Source organism: Grus americana, chromosome 6, assembly GCF_028858705.1.
Source record: "Grus americana isolate bGruAme1 chromosome 6, bGruAme1.mat, whole genome shotgun sequence".
NCBI lineage: Eukaryota > Metazoa > Chordata > Aves > Gruiformes > Gruidae > Grus > Grus americana.
Window position 1 is genome coordinate 6,836,616 of NC_072857.1, and position 25,195 is coordinate 6,861,810.

Sequence of the window (25,195 nt, forward strand, 5' to 3'; positions counted from 1 at the left end):
TGATCTTTTCCCTTCCTTAGTTTCACTCCATTACTCTTACTCAAACAAATCACTGGCATGTGAAAGTATATTAAATGAAGACATTTTTTCCCTAAATACTTCAGTTACACACAATCAAGAGTTCACCAAATTGAAAACGCTAATCTTGACTTTCATTTCTGCACATGAAAGAAATATCCCTATTAGCCAACAGAATATTGACTTCAATTGTAACAAAAATATCTTTCTCCAGCAGATATAGCGTAGGGTGTTTGGGTTTGTTTTTTAAAAATTTTCTTTTTAAATTCACAAGATTTGTGAAAAGCACTGAACTATACTCTCTGGAGACAGGTGCACGCATTTCCTGCAGAGCAACAGCAGCATAATGCTCTCCTCATTAACCTCTGCAGATCGTTATCACCTGGAAAGTTCACACTGACATGGTATAACTGCTTTCAGCAGCCAAAAGTTCATACCTGCAGATGTTATCAGAAGAGGTTTTTGATCGTGCATTTATTGCCGTATTACATGTCATAGCAAAGAGTGGACAAATTTGTGCACCTTCATGGAAATTTTAAGAGGTACAGCTCATCTCAGACCTGCTTTATGCCTCTTACCAAATCAGTCACAAAGAGCATTACACTTTGTGCAAAAGAATAACTGATATTTATATGCTAGGAAACAGGAAAAAAACCCCAAAACTACATGTGATTTCCAAACCCCAAAATTCAGTTCTGCCCGAGGACCAAACTGCACTTGATGCTATTTCTCCCAAACAGACTTGCAACTGAACTAATTTCAACAGACTGGGGATTAAGTTTCATCCACGACAGTTGATTAGGCAACATCCAAGAAAAGACAAGTAGGTCAAGAGGTAGAGCTGCACATTCACTGGCTTTGGTGACTGTGAAGTGGGAATCTCTGAAAGCGTAGTGATATGAAGACCTGAGGAAAGCCACAAAAGTAAAATGTGGCATCTCAGTCTTGGAATACAGCTCTGTGGTTTACACCCACAGAGGTAAAAAAGAAAACCCTAAAAGTTCACAGAATGTCTTGAGTTAGAAGGGACCCAAAAGGATCATCGAGTCCAACTCCCAGCTTCATTCCAATAGAGACTGGCTTCTGAAGTTCAAAGACAAGTACACAATTTCTCCTACTCTATTGTTTCAAAAACATCCAGATATTAGTTGTTTTGCTTATACTTTTGGATTTAATTACAATTCCAAAATAATCTGCTAAAGATACATTTTTCCACAACAAAAGTGATTCAAACCTTTGCAGTTTCCTCTGACCTTGCCCACTTACAGCACAGTCTTACTTGCTCAAGACAGAAAAAAATTTTCAAAGTATCTCTTACCTCTCTAGACAGAAAGTTGAGCAAACTCAGTAGCCATAAGCTTTTAAAATTATGGATTAGAAAGAGCAAGTCCCAAGACAAAAAAACCCCCCAAAAAAACAGTATTCACATTTTTTCCTCAGAAAGGTTATTTCTTTAAAATTAGTTTGAGCATTAAAGATTTCTATAGCTTTCAGTTTCCACAGAACCATTTGATGCCTCACAAGAAAAGACTACTCAGCAATAACTACCTCTTGCTCTGCAAGACCCAGCCCCGCTGCTTCCCCAGTAGTTGAGACTGCAGAATTCACTGCTCTGATTTTCAACCTCGGACTGCTTACACGGAGTGAGAGGGAAAGGGAGCAGGCCATGGCACAGCTTACTCCACCACAGGCTCCCCTGCTAGGGGTCTTTCTCCAAAAGGCCAACGCATCATCTGCTCACTTGACAAAACCCATGCAAACTCTTTAAGGGTTAGAACTGAAGCCTAAGACTATATTCACAACTATAGGAAAAATGTTGTCTTGCAAAAAGCCCTGGTTACCAAGGTGCGAATGTGTAAAATCTTACTCACACCTTGTTGAACAGGATGTTTGTTCACGTTCCCCCCTCCCTGCACAGTCTCCTTATGCCATCAGTTTGTTCCTCTACAGGTAGACTGTTTTACTAAAGTTTAAAAACAACAGTAAGGCAAACAGGCTGGTGTAGGGCTGTCAGAATGGCCTGGCTAATCCAGGCACGGTTAAGCAGATTTCAGTTTGACAAAAGCAACAGGGTTGACAAAAGGCAGTAAGCTGTCACACCAAACTCTCGTTATAAACTGCTTCAGCTGCCTTCAAGAGACTCTTGCTGGCAACATACTCCACAAACCACCATGCCGTGAACTACTACTGCAAAGTCCCTCACTGGTGATGGCAAGTAAATAGATTTAGTTTCATCTTCGGTGCTGTCAAACAAGGCAGACCAAAAGCGGACGCAAGCCTGCTGCTTTTTGCTTCTGTCCACATGAGACATAACCCCGCTGTGAATCATCCTGACGAGGCCGCCTCATTAAATGTAGCGCAGTGCAATGCCTGTGGTGCAGCCACGGAAAATTGCTTTCACAAAAAAGAAAAACAGAAGGAAAAAAAAGCCATTTAATATCAGGAAATCAAGAAGTCAGCTGACACCAAGCGATCCCACCTTTACAAGTGACTGAAAACCTCCGTGAAGGCTTAGACACTATAATTTATTAGTTACCCAGACTAACATTTGACGATGCTACTGCCATATATTTTTCCTCTCACCGCTCAGCGAGCAGGGTCTCACAATTGTTGGAAGGGATGGCACATTTCCAAACGCAACTGGTATTTAAATTATTAAAAATGATGCCTGGCCTGTAAAACAATATTCCAAACTACTGACTACAGAATAAAGGTTGATTTTGCTTGATAATCTTATTCATATAACAAATCATAGCAACTAGATCTGGATACAGTTTACCACACACAAGTTCTGAACAGGCTACTGCCTATGTAAGCTTTTTCCCCCACATCTTATATCATGCTTTCCTCTCCCCACTCTTTTTTTTTTCTATAATTAAAGAGAACCATCGCACTTTAGGAGAACATTATTGATAAGGCATCTTTTGCCGTAAGAAAGGAACTCCCCTAATCAGAAGCCTCCCATGGGATATAATAGTATTAATTCAAGTCTTCCAGATGTATTTACTGTGGGGTTTTTTTTTCCTCAGATCAACCACCTGCCCAGTGTATTTTGCAAAACTTGCAAAAACATATTTATGCAAACTACTTCAGTATAAGAAGTTGCAGTTTCTTGTAAACTATATCACCCACTGCAACACAAATATTCTTCTGCTGCCATTTATAATTTTAAAAGTTTGCTATATGCACATAAGTAATAAGCACAATCTACTTTGACGTATTCTGCAGGGAGATCAAAAAAAGACTATCGAAACTAGATTTCTTACATTCTATTCCTCTGAAACCACCATATGCCAAATGCAGTACCAGACCTAAGAGTACAATCGCACCAACTTCAACGGGAGTACAGCAGTTTATTATATTAACCTACAATTAGCCAAAGAAGCTAGAGATTTCAGACGATTTGGTTTCTAGTATAACATTTCCAGAACTGAAGTGGTATGACTCAAGTCTTTAAATGAGTTCATACAGACTGTAAGCAGAACTTTCCAAATGGGTGAAAACACACCTAAAAATAGGTACAAATCCAGATGTACGCAAATAATTGCTGCAATTAACTTCACACACACCACAGACACAACACATTAGCTGAAATGACTGTATTTTGTCCTGTTACAAGAACAGTTATTCAATTTGATATGTAAATATCAGTGTGACCACTGGTACATATGATGCTCATAAAAAGGAGTTAAAGTTTAATATTTTAATTATATATTGCTCCATCTGAAAAGCTGAAGCAAACTATATCAAGCACTTGTTATCTAAATTCATTACAAAACAGTTCTGATTTTATCTTCAAGAGTTTCGACTATAAGCAAACAACTGAGTCTGAAATTAAACTCAGTTAACAAGGAATCCATCCATTTTAAAATTTAAGAAAAATTGCCACCCAAAGAGTGCCGTTTCATTGCTGAGGTAACGTCTACAGATTAAGTAATTCAGAGTCCTATTGTGTTAAATGCTGCAGACAGTAAATAAGTACCTCCCCTAAAGAATTTTAAGAAATTATTAGCTAACTAATCCGAATCATTAGATTAATACATTAAGCACTCAAAGCAAAAAATTACTTTTACTTAGATTTTACTTCAACTTAAACCAGCGATTTTTTTCTTCAACTCCGTATATTGAAAACGGCTGTCCTTCACAAGCTGATGGAGAAAACAGATCCATCAATTAGAAACTGAATATGAATAAAGCAAGCCAGGAAAATTAAAACTTTTGGGAAAAGTAGTTTTCCAAAGAAAAAGTCAACATCAAATAGAGAACTAGAAAATATGACACCAGAGGAGAAAGCGCTACCAGCTATTCCTCAGGCCAGAATGAGTTCTGCACCTACACGTAATTTCAGTTGTTCAGGAAGCAACAGCTGATGCAACTAACCCCAAACCCTTTTAGAGACCCCCAAGTCTAATTTATTTTCCAAACATTTAATACCGAAGAAAAGTCATTTGAAAGAAATCAAGTGCAAGTCATCACACCCCCCCAGTGCCTTCATCTCCATTTGTAACTCTACTTATGAATCGATTTTGCAAGTGACTTGACCAACTGGTAAATGAGCTCTTGGGAGGGGATAAACATTAAAGGAACAACCAGGAAGGAGGTCGGGAGAAAGCCTGGCTCCCATGTCTCACCCAGTGATCCTCTCCACTGCACAACACAGGCATGTACAACAATAAGAGGTTCCCACCCCATGAACTTTGGAAGTTTCCTCAACTGCTGGAGACATTTACTCCATGAGTAGCTGCACTGCCTATGCCAAGAGCATTCTCCCTGGCACACAACTGCTTTTTCTTTCTATAAAGCAGCCAGTTAAATTACACATCAAATGATAATTCACCTTTGAACTACTTAAGAAGTCAAGTCACAATATAGTGCAAGGAGCAAATGTCACACGAACAAGGGTGGATGGAACTGACACAGGCTGTTCACTACTCAATTGGTAAAGTACCACTAATTAAAAGCTAAGCAGCTGCCTATTCTAAATCAATTCTACAGCAAGAGTACAATCAAACCAGAGTTTCAAATAACGCTTATCAGCTAAGTGACCTCTGAAGTTTAATTTAAAAAAAAATTGTCTCGAGAACACTTTCACAGGCACGCAAGAAGTAAATTACCATCTTGCAAGCACTCACAAAACCCACCAGCTTCATTCCATATAGCAACGACATCGAGGGAGAGCACATTAGCCATTTCTAAGGCTTAAGAAAAAAGGTTACAAGTTCATGCAGCAGCCTCTTGTACAGAGGTGAGAGCTCAACATGGAAATTCTTCTCCCCATTCACCCGGCACTCAACTTTATGTGAAGTCCACTTTGAAATCACTTAGTCCATCTTTAACCTCTGAAGAAGCAGCATCGAAAAGAAACTAGCTTTCTTCACTAAAGTAACTGTCAAATTCCGGAAATAACATATTACATTTGGTTTGTGTCACCTATTTTTGATGATTTCCACAGAAGAAAAAAAAAAAACAACAAATAACCAACAAAAAGTGGCAAGTGTAATATTTTTCACAAAATTCAAATGATAAATGGCTTTTGGGAGAACAAGGCAGAATCAAGGATAAGTAATCCAATTCAGGGAATTTGTACATGTGAGCTCTCTAGATTATTCCATGGCAATGAGTTTCTGAATCAGCTGAAAGAGTATCTCACTTTCCACTACATTTCCTAGATGCTATTTGCAAACACTGATCACAAGAACCTTGACAGATACATGCATGCTTGCAAAGTGATTCCTTGTAAAGAACATAAAAAAAACTTTATAGCTGACAAAGAATAATTTTAAACCAGGTTGCCAAAAAACACATCAGAAAACTATTAAACTCCAGTAAAATAGGCTCATGAAAGTTGAGGGGTTTTCTGTTTAAGCTCACTCCAATACTGAACATACACTCCTTGTCAAAACTCAGCCCCACCACACAAGCTGAACAGCTAAAACATTACCACAAAAATGAAACATTTATGCAAAACAATACACACTCTATAACATAGTATACACGCTACTTAAGAAACCCACTGAACTAGGGCAAGTGACCATCTCATCTCAGTAACAACTACTGCAACATTAAACTGCCCCTATGAAAATACCTTCACCTCTAACACAGTTGCAACAATTCTCCCCAAGTACTGAGTACACGCTGAAGGAGAGATTTCCTACTTCCATTTGGAGGGACAATTCCAATACAAGTCCTTTTGATATGGGTGGGACAAGAAGTAGAAACAAAGAGCCATAAGGATATAAACTGGAAAGTTACTCAAGAAATCAAAGCGAGGAAGAAGTCTCTTGTGAATAGGCATGCGTTTTGCAGAGGGAGGAAAGGGAACCAAGAGCTAAGGTATGAAAGCCTCTTGGACAGGACATCTCTGACGTGATGGAGCAGGCATCAGACAGCCGCTGAGGCAAGGCCATTCTATTTTGTCCTAAAAATGCAGGTCCCAGGACACACAGGACAAAACACAGAGCCTGTTTGGCTACCCATCTGCTCTTCCTCCTCAGCCTGATGACCTCTGCAGAGCCAGGAGAGGGCTGCGTGTCCCTCCAACCTCAGTATGCCTGTAGACTCCCGAAACCATGCAATTCGCACAAGTTAATATATCAGCAGTACATCGTTTTGCTGCCTGTGTGGTAAATTAGCTGATTTGATGGAGATGGTTAAGGAAGCACTAACTGTGACTCTTAAGAAGGCAAAGTGCTTTAACACAAGTAGTAAGGGAAGACTTAAAAAAAAGTGGGAAGGGAATGACACCAACACTTTTCAAAAGCATTAATGTTTTGATCCAGGGCATGGTATTTTGAAGATCACAGGATTTTATGATTAAAACAGTACAGTATCAGGTTACTGCTTTTAATGAGTGTCACAATCTCATGTAGATTTCCTTACTCTTAGCTGTGTGTTGCCAAATACACAGGAAGCAAAAAGGGCAGCATGTTGTAGACAGTTTTTTTTACAGGAACGCCTATAAGGAGCATACAAGCCTGTCACAAAAAACTGTCAGAAAAAAATACCACAAACATCCACTTGTCATCAAGGGGGGGGTGGAAAAGGGATGAGAGAGTTCTGTTTTGCCAGACATGCAGAAGCCTACTTCTGAGCAGACCCCAGAACCTGGAAACAAATCTCTAACTACAATCATTCCTACAAGGGCATAAGAGGAAAAAAGTGAACAGATAAGGTAGAGATGTGAAGAGACTGTATATGAAAGAGTGGGAAAACAACAAATGTGGACAGAAAACCAAGGAAGAATGAATAAAAAGAGAAGTCAATGAGATCTACACGCAAGTCTTAACTACACTACCTGTTACTGTCCTCAGCTATTTCTTTTCCACTTTATGCTGTTAATGACAACTGCCTTCATTATGTCTCCTTTAAATTTATGTTTAGGTGCTTCCAAAGGCATGAAAATTAACAGAGAAACACAACGTACAGGAAAAAAACAGATTAAAAAGTAGTTTTATAATATGCGATTTCAACTGAACATCCAAGAACTGTAAGCGGTTGACAGTTGAAATCAGTGATTAGGCCAGAAAAAACTTGGTGGCTTTTCAAATTCATTTTATATTTGTTCAAGTTTTTAACAGCAACAAGTAGCTCACAACGCCTATGCAAGTTCAGAACTGACAGTTTAAAAGCAGACTGCAAAGTACCGAAGTTAAGAGTTTGGCAGAAAGCTGTTTCAAGGCAATATAACACCAAGGATATTTCTGGATATTTAAAATCTCAGGTTTCCAGAAGAGAGTTAAAAGTAGTTTCTGGTGATGTACCAAACCCTGCCATGTTTGCAGCTTTATATTCAAAAGGCATATTGTTTAAAAATTATTTTCCTTTTCCTAAGCAAATATCCACTTACAGAGACGGGGGGGCGGGGGGGGAAATACTATGCAGTAGACGCACATTGGAAATCCTTCACAAACATTTACGTTTGTCCTCATCACACATCCCAGAAGGCCCAGATAGAGAAGCCAGGTAAAATCCTTTCAGAAGTGACAGTGACTGCTAAGGGTCTCTCTAAAAAGGGATTTTTATTTCCAGAAATAATAAAGTTTTTAGTAGAAACACAAAAAGGAACAAAACCTTTTCTTTTTCGTTAAAGAGCTAAATAAAATGCCTTGGCAGTCACACAAATGGCTCAGCTTCAGCATCACTGTGGTACAAATTCCTCTAACCATATGGGATATCTATCAAAATAACGCATTCTGCAGAACTGATAAGAATAAGGAATGACCCAGCTTGACTCTCACAGATTGTTCTTCCTGGCAGGAGGTTAGAAACAATCCTTTTTGTTCAAATACTATTTTTATAACTCTTAACACCTTTTTGGAAAGCAAGTTAAGAATATCTTCACAAAGCAAAGCTACATTTTAAAATAAGCTGTTGATTTTAGCATATGGCAGTTAAAAAAATATTGTGAACTCATCAATAGCGCTCATGTTTTCTTTGTTTTTTTCCATTCTTTATGCTCCTCCTCAACTACTTCTGCACTTAAACAGCCTTAATATGATGCAAATTTCACCGGACTCCAGTGAATTTCAGGAGATGACATCATCAGGTGAAACCCAGTGTTAGTCAACTCCACTTCCTGACCACGTATAAAATGGTGCACGCAGCACAAATGAATCAAGCGTGAGCTTTTAAACATTATTCACTTGCTGCTACAGCGTCCCCGAAAGTTTGCCACGGCCCAAAGAAGGAAGCCAAAACCCCAATTTATTTATTTTTCCTCTCCCCCCCCCCCCGCCCCTTACAAGACGAGAACTCCCCCGAACAAACTGTCACCTCGCAGCTCAGGGTAAGAGCAGCACAGGCAGCACACTGGGGCGTTCGCAGGGTGGTTCGCAGGAATGCCTTCCCCCGCCGTGCGGCGGGAACCACTCCTGCCACGGCCTGCACGAGCCCATTACGAAGCGCGTCCTGCCCAAGGTATGGATTACATACGTGGAAACACCACCGCTCACGAGCCTCTCTGGTGCGGGCCGGGCCGGCCCCGGCTCCCGGGACGAGGAGGCTGCTCCAGAGCCAGGACGACGCGCCGAGCGGGAGCGGCCCTGCCCGCAGCTCCGCGGCCCCGCCGCTTGCAGCCGGCCTCCCCGCAGGCCGCTGGGCAGGGGGACCGGGCCTGCCCCGCCCCGCCGGCACCGGGGAGAGCACAACAAAGGCCTCCCCTCCTCACCCCCAACACACGCACGCCCCGTCCGCGGGCAGCGCCCCCCCCAGCCGCCCCCTACCCCCCCCCCCCCCCCCACCCCCGGGCGGTACGTACCGGAGCGCGGCGCTGGCTGGGCGGCGCGGCAGGTCTCATACTGCCGGGGCGGAGGAAGGTGTGGCGGTCACCGGTGCCCGGCGGGAGGCGGAAGCGGCGAGGCCGGGCGGTGGCGGAGCCGCATCGCTGCCCGCGCCGAGACCCGCTGCCGCCCCTCCCCCGCGCTCGGCACCTCGCGGCTCCCGTACGGCTCCGCTCCCGCCGCCGCTCCGGCCGCTGCACTTCCGGGCAGGGAGGGGGTCACGCCGCCTCGCGCCGCGCCGCTTCCATCCGGGCCCTCGCCCGAGGCCCCGCCCCCTCCCCCGCGGCGCTCGGGGCGGGGCGCGAGACCGGCCGTTGGGCGGGGCGCGAGACCGGCCGTTGGGCGGGGCGGAGGGGGCTCGCGCGGCTGAGGGAGGCGGCGGCCGCAGCGCGAGGCGGCCGGCAGCCAGAAGCGCGCGGCCCCGGCGCTGCTCGCGGAGCGGGAGCGGGGCAGGCGGCTGCGGGCAGGCGCCCAGTGAGCGGCGGAGGCGGCGGGACGCCTCTGGGAAGGCTCCGGGTGAGGAAGTGCGCCCGGCGGTGCCGGGGCGGGGGAGCACGGGGGGCTGTTGTGTGAGCTTTCGGTGGGTTTGGAGTGCTCCCCTGAGGCACGTGCCCGGTCATCACCCCCGTTACCGGCTGGTTCACGCTGCGGGGCCGACTTGGGGCTTCTGAGGAGTACTTCCCCCCCCCCCCGATGAAGTTAACCTGAAAACGACACTCGTCAGCTCCGCCTGCTACCAGGTATTGGGACCTGACAAGAACCAGCCCTACGTAACTGCTCCCCCGCGTAGTGCTGACGTTGGTTTCTCGGCATCTTACCTGACGCACAGATCTGTTCCACGCTGCTCTCTGGCACAGGCGTGGGCTTCGAGTCCTTCACTGAACAGCTCCCTGGCTGGGGCCCTTCTGTTCTCTCCCACGTATGTTCACCACCCAACAGTTTTGAGAGTTGTGGTTCAGATCTGATTCCTTTAGCCCAGGAGGAATGAATTTCTCTAAATCATTGACGTTATCTTCCTAGTTGCTTCTAAAAAATAAATGATGTTATAGCTGTAGATTCCATATGCAGTACTGCAAACTTCTTTGTGGAGGGCTGGAAATAAAACTTAAGCACTTTGTTTTGTTTTTCTAAGGGCCAGGGCTTTAAGGAAAATATCATCTATGGAGACAATTAAGACTCAGTCACACCTTAATTGCCTCCCTTGAGAATGAGCACTGAGAATACATCTACACAGCATTGTGCTGCGTAAGGACACCCAAGCTAGCAAGGTCTCAAAATCAATACAACTGCATTAGTGAGGCACAGCGCCCTGGATAATTCATCCTGCAGAGAAAAACTGAACTGACAGGGCCAAACTGCAAATACTAGTTCACTCAGGACTATTTCAGGAACCTGGCGAACATTGCACTGTTATTTTCAGATGGCTCAGCGTTTTTTGTTTGTTTGGAGTCTTTTTCATACCAGTCCTTGTAGGAAATAGCTTTACGGCCACCGACAGGACTTATTCCATCTAGCTGAACAGGACGCTTGGAGGAGGACCAGGCTGTTACCTTTCATATATGGCCCATTATTTAGGAGAAAACACAGTGTACCTTTGTGGGTTGTATGAGACACAAGTAGAACACAGACTGTCAGGATTGTTGGTATTGCGAACCCAGTAGTTCAGTGCTTGGAGACGCTGCTGCAAATGGGAAGTGAAAAATACCCACTTTTTCCCAAGACAGAATTCAGTCTCTGCCACTGGAAATCAGGGGTGCGTTCCTAGTTCTAACTGAAGAGTCTGCAATGGGAATCTTATGATTTAAATAGTGATGTAGCTCATAGGAAAAGCAGTGAGCCAAGTTAATCTTCATATATAGTAACTAACTACCATCTCCCTTAAATCCTACTCTAGAGAAAGTCTGCAAAGATGGATCATTAACAGAAGTTGTGAAAAACGCATGCATATTTGTCAGCAGACAAAAGGTGAGATTACAGCTCATGCATCCCTTGGGCTGAGGTGTTCTTTTGCTCGCCCTCAGATGTATAATATTCTTGTATGTGTGGGCAAATACCACAGAAGGGCGTGTAAATGGTTGCCAAGCAAAGCAAGTAGCACTTTCCAGATCTGGAATCTCCAGTTGGTTTTAACAGAAGTTTAATTTATTTTATTTTCCTGTACTTTTCATCCACTGCTAAATCCTATTACCTGCTATTCCCCCTTAGATTCCCACTTTTGTACCCTGAGTTTGTTTCTCCTCTCAGCTAAATTAAAGTGCACCATATAGTAACAGCCTCTTGTGTCACATTAAGGTGAAATACTGTCACGTCAGGATACATCAGTATTATTGCAGCACTTAGTGGGTCACTTGGAATAAGTGGCCCTTTATGCCAGACATTTTACAAAACATATGAGACAAATGCAGAGTTTGTTATCCTAATTAGACAGGATAGAAAATGGTAGAGAAAAACAAGACAGGGTGAAATGATTAAGCCCACTTACAGAGCAAAGATTCTGGCAGACACAGAGGTAGAACCAAACTTTCCTGCTTTCAGAGTGAGTGCCCCAGATCGTACTTTCTCAAAGCAGGCAGGAGGCCCCGCAGAAATACGCACTTCACAATATATACTACTTTCTGGTAGAAACATGGGGGTATTTATACTTTTCAAAGCTTTTCAGAGAAAGGTGCTATGTGACTTTATTGTCTAAAAAGAGATTAAAGCCAAAGGAAGAAAAACACTGCTGTAGACATTCTTTCCTCCCAGCTTCGACTGAGGCAGAGCAATGTTTCCATTGCACTGTGGTGGTGCCATCCTTTGCTGGGAAGTATTGGGATAGGATAGGATAGGGTAGGATAGGATAGGATAGAATAATATTTCAGTTGGAAGGGACTTACAACGATCATCTAGTCCAACTGATGATATTCCTCTACTACAGTCAATATGGATCCCTTCTTGAGGACCAACTTTTTCCAACACCTTACCTAACAATTCTTAAGGGTTTCTTTATAGAATAATTTTACTTAAGAATGCTTCTAGAAAGAATAAGGAAGCATATTAACATGACTTTTTGAAAGAAATTCAAGATAAGAATATTAATTTAATCTATTTTTAAATCAACTTAATTATTTTATTAACTTATGCTAGAAAAATCAATGGCAAACAACTCAGGATAATATTAGTATCACATGCTTTCTGTTTTCCTTTCCTGTCTCTTGTCCAAATGAGAGCACTTTCTGGAGGAATCATGATAAATCCATAATATCTAATTTTATTCTATCCTATTTACTTTTAAAAGAGCAAGCAGACAACATTGCAAATGTTCTGCCAAGATGTATGGGTGATTTTGCATTAAGTAAATGCAAAACTTGATCTAGCTGATATGAGTCACAATTTTATGGACAGTTTTAAAAGTGTATAAAATTTAATCAGGGAAGTTTTTAGTCTTTTTATAATATAATGGCTTCGGAATTTGAATTGCTTTTCAGAATTTGAAATTCCAGGGTATTAAGGCATTACTCAATTTAGATTGACTTTTCCACCTTAACTGCTTTTTATATTTTCCTTCTAGATTTTACTCCTGAAAAGGAAAATAATAAAACCTGTTAAGCTGCAACAAACAACTTACAAGTTAGCGATACAGCTCTAAAATTATTCAGTAATGTTGCAACAGAATGGGTCTTCACTTGAAAAGGTCAGTGTTTTGAAACCAGCACTCTTCACTGTAAAATATATGCTAGTTTTGGCAGAAAGGTTTTAGCAAAAATTCAGTTTCTTCTGAGGGAGGAAGGTGAGATTATACGAATAAACAGTGTTCCGGTGGCTCCAGCAAAGAGCCTGCCAGTGTTGGGTGAGTCAGATTCAGGTCTTTGTTTTTCCTGCTTCAGTGAGAGTTTTGATCTCCTGTCTTTCACATTGCAGGTAAAACCTTAACCACCAAGCTACTGGCTGATATGCAATAGGAATCTTCCCTGTTCCTCCCTGTATATACTTTGTATAAACAAACATTCATTTTAGCAGAGACTTGAACTTGGGACTTCCAATCTTTGCCCGAGCTCTGCAGCTGTTCTGCGTGAGCTTCCCTTTCTTCTTTCTTTAAAAACAAATAAACAAACACCTAAAAGATTTTCATGTGAAATGTGAAAACATTTGAGTTTTCTAACTTTCACCAGACAGGCAAATGTTTCCCACACAGTTTTAGTCAGCTTTGCAACACATTTTAGTTCAAGGAAAGCTTATATGTTAATAGCATTAAAAAAGAATTATTAAGTAGAATTTGCTTTGTATTGTCATGTTTCTTTCTCTCAATTTCACTTTCTGCATTTGCTCGATTCACTGTTACATCTTAAAATAGGTAGAAAGGACTTCAAAGCAGGTATCATATCTTCCTATGGGTATTTCTTTAATGCATAATGGGAGAAAACTCACTGGAGACTGGTTGCAGCAATACATGGCATTAATTTTTCTGCAGAATGGCTTGCTTCAAATTGCTGACCATTTTTGGTTATTTCCTCCTCAGTGTTCTCTAACACATTAGCCCCAGTTTCTTGCCCAAAAAATTCCCAGATTCCTTTCAGCCATCCACCTCTACAAATATTCCACTTTTTTCCTTATTTTTCCTTCATGCACGTATAAGTTGTTGAATTCATTCATATTTGCTAGAACTCCACAACTATGGCTCTATAACTGTGTGCTGTGTCCCAGGTTCTTTCTATTTTACTCTCTCTTCACTGCCATTGCAGTGTTGTTAGGGATCACAAATAAGATAGCAAACCAGTGGTGTTATTTGATATGCTCAATAAGGCAAAGCTGACTAAAACTGTGTGGGAAATATTTACGTCTGTGGTGAAAGTTAGAAAAATCTTGAGTTTTCTCCTGAGTTTCACAACAGGACTTGGCTCTGTTCTCTCTACACATAGTAGAAGTCCAATATTCCTTCTAACAGCATTTTATAGGACTGAGCTCTTCTGTCATAGTTTGTAAACCTAACATTTTTAGCATGGAGCACTAAATATATAATTTTTAATAATGAATAAAATAAACCAGTACTGTGCTTTTTTTTCTAATTTTTCAATTTCACCGTCCCCCCAAAATAATAATTTACACAACTTTATTTACCACCATTAGCTATAATTAGTCTGATCTTTATAGTGTTTAAGTAGTTAAAATGTAAAGGTGCAGCTTTCCTCCAAATAAAGTTAATTTAAAAGTGTACTGGACCATGTACACTAGATAATAAGCAATACTTACATATATATGTATATAATAATATGTGTCTAACAGTAGTTAAAATCACATAACCTGTGCAACAAGTATGAGTTTCTATTGGAAAGTCTTGGAAGCAGAATGGTTCCTGAGTTTTGCTGAAAAGATATGGGCTCACTGAATTTCATCTCTAAGAAATATTGGAAATTTGTGTAATAAGTGATTCACTGTTGGTTATGAATAGAAATAAGAATATATAGCATATCCTGAATACCAGAAAAAAACCCAAAAAACAACACCTTTCAGGATTGTTGGAAGGATACCAATACAAATGCTAAATATCAAGCTGAGAACACAGAACAGCCCCATGATGATTTCCAATAGAGTTATGCTTGATATTTGAAATTTTGACATAGCCAACTTTTTCATTTTAAGACAATATAGGGGTTTCGTATTGATTTTTATTTATTTTGGCATCTATTTAGATTTAACACCTTTTTACATATCAGCATGTGCTTTAAATACTGTAGTTCTCATTAGCACAGATTTTACACTGTTGATGTTTTCATCTAGTTCATTTCTCCTTGCTGGCAAGCATTTTGTGTCTCAAGACATATTATGATTCATAAGCTGAATAGCTTCCTTTCGCTCTGGGATTTGAGAGACCAGCATGGAAATATCCTATTCCTAGAGCAAAAGCTGAGATGAATAATGTAGTATGTGTGACTAGAGTGCATCACTCAGTGATGGAGATATTCTGTCTATGTAGATAGCTTAAAACTGCCGGTCAGAAAAAGGTAGACTAAGGCAGATAATGGTCTTCTGAGTCAGATTTTCTCTGGCATAAGAAATATATAGTGATAAAACAGTGTTAGAATCATTTTGCAATACTGTAATTGGATGCAAATTTTGTCTGAGATTTTAGCTTTCAACTGCTTTACCAAATTTACATAACACAAATGCTAATTGGTGAAGAAAATTATACAGTAAACACTCATTCATATTATGCGTAGACAAGGTCAAAATCCCACTTTTATCGAAAGGTGAAAGTAGCTTCTTTTTTTAAAACAATCTATTGACACCATTGATTTGGAAAGATGGGCGATTTTCAGTAATTGTACATCATGATACAGCATATTTGCATGTAGGTTTCATTCTGTATCCATTAAAAAAGAATTTTCCATAGTTTTCCCATACATACATTAAAACCTCAATTTTCTTGCAACTCAGAATTGAGTTGCTTAATTTCTTTTGACTCTTTCTTTGTTTATACTTTGACTAATTTACATTAAATATTTGAATTTTAGACTCTGATCTTTTCATGTGGCTTTTTTATGCCGGAGTATGTCTATTGATTTCAACAGAATTATCCATAGTGGTATAGAAACTGGTTCAGTAGTGGTCATATCCAAAAAGCAGGAATTCACTGTGGGACAATTGCAATATATTGTATTTAAATTCAGAAAATGTAAATAATAGTTCCCTAATGAGTCCTGGTGATAAAGACCAGATAGCTACCAGACTGGACAGATACCTTGCACTTCAGTTGTTGCATAATTAAGAACTAGAATATTACATGTCCTTTTAATCTTAGTATGTCAAGGTGTTTTTGCAAGCATATAAGGTAGTTCATTAAAAAGAAAAAAAGTTAAATATCTTCATCCTGGATAACTACCTTGAATTGCCTTTAAGTGCCAACAAAAACTTGAAGATGAAGTGTGTATCTCAAAGTCATTGGCAATCATGGCTGAAACTCTAAAAAGTCTTCTGAAAACACAGTCAAAGATCAGTTTTGTCATCTAAAACATCTGTTTGGTCCTGCAAGTTTTAAGATAACAGAAGATGACAGCAGCATCTCCTCAAAATGAAGAGATTCAAAGGAAGCCGTGATCTCATAAACATAGAATAGCTTGAGGCTGTCCAAGGTTCTCTGAGTCATATCTCCCTAATGATAATTTTAAGGTCACTGCTGAATACAGTCAGTTTATTTTAAGAGGCAAGAAACAATACCTGGCAAGAAAGAAAGAGATCAATTGGCACAATACATAACTCCAGTTAATCAAAGTGCCTTTGAAATACTTTTGATTTGTAGCTTTGGTAGTCTGTTGTTCTAGAAATCTGTTCTAATTTTTCATCCAGTGTTCTATGAAAAAGTCTATGAATTCCACAATGTCTGGATAGAGAATGATTTTGTTTTAGTACTCTGATCAGTCTTAGTTGACAAAGCTTCATCAACCAGTACCAAGATTAATTTTTTCCACATACTATTGTCAGTGTGGCTTCTCCAAAGCCTCTTTTGAGCACCTGTATGCCAGTTGTTAGTTTGCATCAACAGGGGGAAAAAAGCAAAACAACAAGCTCAAAACACACTGGAGGAAAACCTCCCATCTACAATTTAAAAGAGAACATGTCTGTCACCTATGCTGAAAACAGTTTGTGGTGGCATGTTTTGATTAGTATAAAGAAACCTATGAAAGTAGATGCTTTCCAAAGTGTTATTTCCAGTCCTGAGAAAAGAACTTGTCTATCCAAGTTAAGAAAAGAAGAAATAAATAGGATTAAGCTGCAGAATGCAAGCCACAGAATGTCATTAGATAGTTCTCATGTCAAGCCCAGTAACAGTTCACCAAAATCATGTATTCCTAATAAATAATCAATTTTTATTTCAAAGATTTAATGCAAGGAAAAGACCTTGGAGTTACAGGCTAACTCAAAGCCTAGGACAGTGGGGGAAATTTTGTGTTGATATGATACTTTGTCAGAAGAGCTGCATAGAAATCAAGGGAAAATAAATCTTTGTCTATAGAAATAAATTCCCTAGGTATGTCTGAGAAAGCAGAAAGCTTAAAGAAACCCTAAAGCTAATGACAAGACTTTTTCCCAGGGTGTACTGTACAGGTACAGAGGTGCAGATAAAGAACATTTTTAGGCAGGGAAGGCAAACCATAGATATAGGAGGAAGCTCAATATCAAGAGAAATTTGAGCTGGTGCCAGAATGAGTATTGTAATGCTTTTTAATATGTTTTAAATAAAGGCTTGCCCACACTCTTTTAAGAAATGTGTACATATCCATGTGCAAAAAGCCAACTCTCCAGGAAGCAGTGCTATTGTAAAGACTCTACTCCTGCCTTTAATGGAAATACTTAAGTTCTCACCTTCTGATGTGGAACAGAAGGATCCACACCTTCCAAATACTTCCAACTACTGGTTTTCTAGACACGTGGTCCTGTCTAAACTCACTGTGTGGCATCACAAGCTTCTACCCTTGTGAGCTCAGAGCTGCCTTCCTTCAGTCCAAGGAAGGACTGTTAGCACTGAGCGCTGAAGTTAACAGAGAACTAACTCTGCTTTTTCTCCATCAGTACTATCTGCTTCAGGTAAATTGACTTTCAAAATGTCTAACATGAAAGCACATTCTAGGAAAGCTTTAAATGATCATCGAAGACATGATGAAGATGAATAATTCCCAAGATTTGTTTTCATTAGCGAATCCCAGTTATTAACAGCATGATCTCTTTTCCAATGACGGGAAAGAATTCCGTTGTACTTGCCAACTATTTATCTCAGTTAACATTCCCTTTCACTTGCTTCTAGTTCCTTGACTACTCATGTACATGGAAGTGGATAGGTCTTATAATGGTGTGCACCTTGTCTCAAATACTTTTACACCAGCTTGGGAATTTGGCTCTTTTCTACCTAAATGAACAATCACAAGAGGAACTTAAAAAAACAACTAGTTCATGAGAGTTCCCCATCAGTGGCAATATGTGTTTCTGTTGGTGTATTTAAAGAGATAAGTGTATCAATAGTTTTCTTTGAAATAAATAGAAAACAGTGTTTTACATTCAGTTAGCCTCTTTATCAGAGTATTTCAGATATTGAATGGTAAATGTTAGTTGTTCTTCTCTCTGTGCTCTGAATGATAGAGTACAGAAATGCAACAGGACTTTCGAAAAAGTATACAAGAAGGGTGGAGGTTTGTGCAGACACATTTGTACAGATAAGGGATGCCTCTGAGGACTTGACCCGAGGACTTCAGAGTGTAGAACTGCCAGAACAGTTCCTGGGAGCAGTTAGTGACAATGCTGAAAGAGAAAAATCTCTGCTCCTGATAGTACAACACTTTAGTTCATAGTAAAGTTGCAGTTATATAATATGGCATGCTGGTTAATAAAGCCTTAATTAGCTTTTTTAGACCCAGGGCAACCTTAGAAGTGTGGGGCCTGTTTGTACGCTATTGCTGACCGTTGTGTCTTTCCTGAAAGAAAGCAAATTAAGAATGGTGTTAGTACCAGCCATGAAGATAAGGCTTAGGCTGAGCAGCAATAATGGCTGAAAACCTGCAGCATTTGAAGCTTTTCCAATTCACACACTGTAAGGAGCCTTTAATGCAAGTAATAAATGGGATGGCTTTTAGATGAGAAGCACAAGTTGCAAAAGAGGAGTGTAGATGAGACAGCACAAATCTATATGTGCATGACTCAGACATTTGCCACAGTTCTAGGATTTCTGTAAGTAGTAGATAAAGAACAATTTTGATTGTAAAGCTTGAGCTGTTACTATTTAGCACTCTCTAGATGAAATTTGATGTCATTGAGCAGATTTATGACATCCACAACATGGCAGGAAACACAATTAACAAGATGAAAATGCAACACCTACAGACAGGCCATCTGGTCACCTGCACATCCAGACCAAAAGGGAACTTGCATGATCTCAGAAACAAGAATTAAATCTTACCATAAACTGAACTGACCATGAAAACAATGAGGAAAAAATGAGGATAAAATTGGGGTTTTGTTGTTTGTTTTTTTTTTTTCTTTCTGTACTTTCCCATTGGGAAGCAAGGACAAAACACGATTGACACTGTTAGTGAAATACTGGAATGAGTAATAAGTGTCTGATGGGAACTGTGACCTGAGACAGAATGCGGCTGTAGAGTGGAAAGGATCAAAACATTAATAGCCATTAGTGCAGCGAAAATACAACAGATTAGGGTAAAGGAACCGGGAAGCAGAATAGGCAGACACTGAGAAAGCAGACATTGTGGTTCAATGTCGAGAAAACAGACAAAAGGCAGGAAGTAAAATGCTTAGTCTCAAAATATTACTGACAGTTTTGTGTGGACAATGAAAGTATCCCAGTGTTAGTTCCCTAAAGGAAATGAAAGTGGAAGCACCTGCAAGTGCATGTAGAGACTACCAAGAAAGAACACAAGTTGTGTGACAACATTGTCTCCAACGTTCTCCGTACACACACTTATTATCCAGAAAAGACTGACTGCTATTTTTGCCACTCTGCTACAAGACCAGTGATAACTTGGGTTCTGGCTGCCTGGCAGAGCTGTAATCTTACTCCAGCAACACTGATAAGCAGCTGATATGTGACCATGAGAAGAGAACTTCAGCATTGCAAGACCAGTGGACTGGCTATCAAAAACCCCCTCCTCACAAGATGATATAGTGTTGCCTGAATTTTTTAACAACTGGCACAGAGATGCCCTGCCTTCCAAGACAACTGCCTCCCAAAACAGCTGAGTAAATCTCAGATGAGCCATCAGCTTGACCATCATAGAAATGTTTCACTTTTTTCCTAAAATCAACTTACATGATTTTATCTTTTTTTATATTTATTTTTCTTTTATTTTAAAGTGAATTCTAAAATGTTTCCTAATGAAAAGCCAAAACTAAACAGTTGTATAACATAGACACAGAATATTTCACTGTTCCAAAATGTGTTGACTTATGTGATTACTCATTACCTGCCAATTTTTAGACATACCTAGAGAAACTTTGACTTAAATCACAAACAACTTTGGTTCAGCTCAGTATTTTGGCAAATAAATAAGTATTTGGCCAAGGGAATCAAGGAACATGTGCCAGAATAATGAAAAAATGTGCCTTGACAGTGAGCAGCGGTCAGAATTCACTGCTCTGGAATAAGGAACCGATTCCACTTTGAACATGAGAGACAGGACAAAGCCTGGGTTTACAAAGCTGTCTAGGAGAACCACAGAGTTTGCAAGTCCTCTGTGTTGGAACGTTTATGAAAACAAAGCTCTCTGTGAATTACTGTGTTACTTTTACACCTCACATCTTTACAAACCCCAGTCTCTGTGCTAACAAAATCTCACAAGTGACACAATTATAAAAGTAGACTGACAAACATTAAAACTGACAGGATATAAAATGTTCTCACTTTAGTAGCTTGGATGTAAACTAAAAGCTAAGACGACAGCACATGTTTCTGCACTTGAAAAACTTCCCCCAGAATCTTCTTTCAGGGACAGCTTGAAAAGACAAATTGTACTGGAGTTTTTCAATCTGTCACAGTAGAGGACAGCTTCTGAGCTGTAGAGAGATACCTTCAAATGAATCATATATCTTTTATCTGAGAATTTATAAACCTTTCTAGTTCAGTTGGTTTTTTTCTCTCTCTGCAAATATCAGAAACACACCATCCAACTCTAATCCAGTATATACTACCAAACCAACCATATATCCAAACCAAGTGTTGGAGTACCTCATAAGTTGAATTTTGTATATTCTTTTATACTAGTTCTCTCTTCAAAATTTAAATGTCAGTGTAAAGCAAAGTGAGGAAGCATCCATGCTTTAATGGGAACTCCAGGCTGAAGATGCTAGCTTATCATCCAGGCTCACTGGATCTCATCAGAAAAAAACTCCAATACATCCAAGAGGTTATTATCTCTTCTCTCTTGTGAGAAGAGATAATATGTGTAAGACCTTACACAACAGGTTAGTTCTGAGGCTAATGAAAAACTCTACCAACCTCTGACTTAAAGTATGTGGATTTAACTTGAGAGTTTTTCTGTTTATGAGAAATCTGCATCAGTGCACAAGAACCGATAGAATCTCATCATGCTCTGACGTGATGCACATAAAATTGAAAAAGAACACAGTGTTTTCTGATTAAATGATTCAGCATAAACTGAATAACTTCCTTGGTGGCTGCCTATACAGTACTCATCTATGATCAACTGTAGGGTTGTACTTTCCTATGAACTCTGTTCTAACATGCTGTCATGGGTGAGAGCCTTTACAGTTTAGTAAAGTTCTTAAAAATGACCATTTTACAACTCATTTTCTTCTCATTGTGATTCCTTTCATCAGCAACTATGCTAACAGCAGGTTTTGTTTTCCTTGAGGAAGGTTCACATATACTATTTTTCAGTTAAGCATTTTGATTAACTGAATCACTAACACTTTCTGTGCAGTAAGTGAATAACGATATTCATGTTTTATAAGTGGGGAAGCTGAAGAACAGAGAAGGAAAGAAAGTGACTTTCATGGTGAGTGGTACTGTGTAATGGGAAGACTGGGAATAGAGAGCAGAGATCTTTACTGCCAGTTCCACTCTAATCAATGGAGGCCACTGTTCCATGGGTGGCACCCCCACATCCCCACACAGAGCTACATGAAAACAACTTCAGCAGAGCCAAATCAAGCATTCACAAGATATGAATTGACAAACTAAGGGCATTTATGTAACTTCCAGTCTATAGGCACCTGTTCTAGTCTATACCTTTCCTGCCACCCTGGTTTTCCCCCTACTCCAGTCAATGTTGAGCATCATCTTTTTCCACAGATCCTGAGTACTATATCATTGCCTGATTCCAGTTCAGCTGCATGAGCCTATCCTATGCCAGAGTGCTGCAGCCCATTCGGACTAGCTGTAATAAGAAAGTCTAAATAGATTTGTTTAAAAGCGCTGGCTGATGCAGGGTCCTATCATAACCCTTCCCTACTATTCCTTATTTTTCAGTAACGTATTTTTAAAGTCACTATCCTTGTGGGTTTGCACTGGTAGTATGATGGGCAATGCATTAAGTCACCTTTAGCAGTTTCATGCCATTTTATTGAAAAATAGTAGATAATGATTCTTTGGCAGTGTTTTGGAGAAAAAAAAAATGCGTATCTTAATTCTGTTTCTTTTGAATTTTCAAATATTAGAAGAGAGTTCAAGAACACATATAGAATTCACCAAATTATAAAAAAATATTCAAAGAAATTGTTATTAAATGAGAGGGGGGAAAGCCTGTAATGCTTTAAGTGAAAGGAAATGTGTGGTGGAGTTGTTATCATGGTATGTAACACAACACCCTTCCTTTGGGATGATGATTTGATGGTGTAGTAAATTAGGATTTTGAACTGCTAATGCCAGATCAGAAAGCCTTGTGTCCCAGCTGCAAACCACCATCCTGCATAAACTGCATGTGCTAGTTAAGATGCTGTCTGTCTTCATGTCATAGTAGAAAGTCATCATAAACATTATCACTGGTCTGGATGATTCAACAGAAGTGTAGTTTGCATCCATGGCTGATGTGGATCAGGTTTATATGGCAAACTGATTCGATACTGTACAGATCTGGGGTTAGTGTTTGTGGTGTCACAGCTTGAGTGAGAAGGAACAGTAGTGACCAGTCTGGAAAGAATCCCAATGTCACCTCTTTTGCCATGGTAAAAGTCTCATCCAGACACGGTTCTGCTTCCAGTCCCTTTCTGGCTCATTTCTTTGATCTGTCACTGAACAGTTTTTTTGAACATGGCCCTTGGTTATCTCTTAGGCCATCTAGGTGGCTGTCTGTTCCCAGTTGCTGGTCTGTTCTTGCTCCTCTGTTCTCTCTCTCATTCTCAATGGACATGCTATGCTTGTTCATTCTGTCTCCAGTATAAGACCATTCCCTCTGACAAACCTGTGTGCTAATAGAATCCTTATTCAAGGTGGCAGGAAGATTCAAATTCCTTATTTTGGTGATAGGCAACCAAGAAGTCAGTAAATTGCTAGGGACATCCTCTGACTGTGTTTAAAGTGTTAGAAGAGCTACTTCCTGAGCTCTTGCCCCATCTGCTCTTGGGCAGACATAGGTGTTTCTTTTAAAAATATACTCTTGCAAACTTTACACCAGACAGAGCTTGCTGACCCCTTACGAGCATGGTAGGTTGGGGAACCCCATGTAGCTGCTTCTGTTTGTGGTGGGGGTGGGAGAGCTGGGCTGGGCAGAAAAGCTGCATGAAATGAGCTAAGACATTAAATAACAAGTTTCAACCCAGAGTGAGATTTTCATGCCTGAATTATAAACCTCCTGTAATAGAAACTGTAAGGGAAATTCAAACAGGCTATTAATTGTAGTAGTGCCAATATATTAAGATGAATAAGATTTTCTAAAGGTATATACCAAGCAATTTCAGTTCCTTTTACTTGCTTCATTAGAACTGAATTCTTCGTAGGTGCATTTTCAATAAATGTGTGTGCTGATTTAAGAGCTCCTGTACTGCAGCTAGTTACCTCTGCCGAGGCTCAGAAAGTGCTACGTTCCTAATGCTGCCAGGGTTGTACTGCTGTTACATGCTCCACTGTGCCTTTGGCTTTCTATAATCTTCACCCGACCTGTGGTAAATCCATGCTGACTGTTCTCACCCTCAAGCAAATGAAGTGAGATTAAGACTTCTAAGGGTATAAACTTTTGAAAATGAATCTCATAGTCCTGAAGCCTCTTGGCTGGTTTAGAAAATGGTACAAGTCAGCTGGTCATGATATTTTGCTCGGTTGACAAAACTGTTTTGAGGAAATGCTGAAACTTCTCCTTTGAGAAGGGCAGTTTCAGTTGTTCTTGGTCAAGGGAGGTTTCCCTGAAATCCTGCCTGAAATTTCAAACACACAGAGAGAGAATCAATCCAATATTATCTGTGGCAGTGTGGCTCTGTCAAACAGCAAGAGAAGAAAGCTGGCTTAAGTCCCTGCTCTGCCTGGTTCAGATCAAGGATTTGGGTCTCAGCTGACACTCTTTTGTCATAGCACTCACTTCACCTGGTCCAATTTTATTTTTTTTATTACTTACATGAACTAAAACAGTTCTTAGGAAAGACACTGAAAAAAGGAAATGAAGATAGACTTTCAATTTAAAAAAATTCTTTGAGTGGGAACTCTTTTACCCAGATCTCATTCTGCAGGAATAGATTGAGTGAAGTTCACAATACACATGCATAAATATGTTAGCCAGAATCAAGGCAAAAACCAGAGAAGGCTTAACGGAAAGTGATAGACCTAAACACATTTACAAAGGACACACAGCAGAATTCTAGACTAAATTAAGACCTGTGTCTATGAAAGCGATTCTTGTCACTGGAAGAAGAGAACAATTTTGTTTCCATGAAGAATTGTCTGCATTGGATTCTTTCTAGTTGTGCATAAGGTAATAAGGCTGTTTTATTCCATTACTGGTTCTCTTGTGTTCTTGCTATGCCAAGCCTCTGCATATGCTACTGTAAACAGAAATTTTTGTTACATCACTATAGAAGTGCTTGCCATTGTATATCTGTCTGCTTAGGTACATGTGGGGAACAGGCAGCTCTGCCAGAAACAACACAGTAAAAAAATCTGTATCAGCATAAATGGTTCCCTATTTTTCCTGAATATTTGTATTCTCATGGGAAGTATTTCCACAGACTTCCTTTAAAGGAATGAAGTGCTTGAAAAGCCTAGAGAGACAAAAAACATTTCCGCTGACTAAGCATCCCTAAATCGTTAAACATCATTTTCAGAATACACAAAAATATCAGCTACTTCATTTGACTTGTTCCATAAAGTACTGGTTTTCTGCCAACCTGTTCTTTACTTAGCTTCTCTGAAAAAGGTATTTCCATTCTGAGGTCAGTTGCAGAAAAATTAAGGAATCCCATCAATAGAATAA

General features: G+C 40.0%; 1 protein-coding gene and 1 long non-coding RNA gene across 4 annotated transcripts in view; one reads left to right on the forward strand and one right to left on the reverse strand.

The window, feature by feature from the left end:
- The window catches only part of SPOPL (speckle type BTB/POZ protein like), a 38,293-nt gene extending 28,739 nt beyond the window's left edge, over positions 1–9,554 (reverse strand). Inside the window, exon 1 of one of the 2 annotated variants that reach the window (XM_054830938.1) lies at positions 9,275–9,554. The gene's annotated coding sequence lies outside the window, so the exon portion shown is untranslated. The remainder of the gene's footprint in view (positions 1–9,274) is intronic. The other variant, XM_054830939.1, reaches the window with a different exon arrangement.
- Positions 9,555–9,679: 125 nt separating this feature from the next.
- The window catches only part of LOC129208365 (uncharacterized), a 108,672-nt gene continuing 93,156 nt past the window's right edge, over positions 9,680–25,195 (forward strand). For both annotated transcript variants that reach the window (XR_008577795.1, XR_008577796.1), the window contains exons 1-3: positions 9,680–9,812; positions 11,191–11,261; positions 12,847–12,969. This is a non-coding gene — a long non-coding RNA (uncharacterized LOC129208365). The remainder of the gene's footprint in view (positions 9,813–11,190; positions 11,262–12,846; positions 12,970–25,195) is intronic.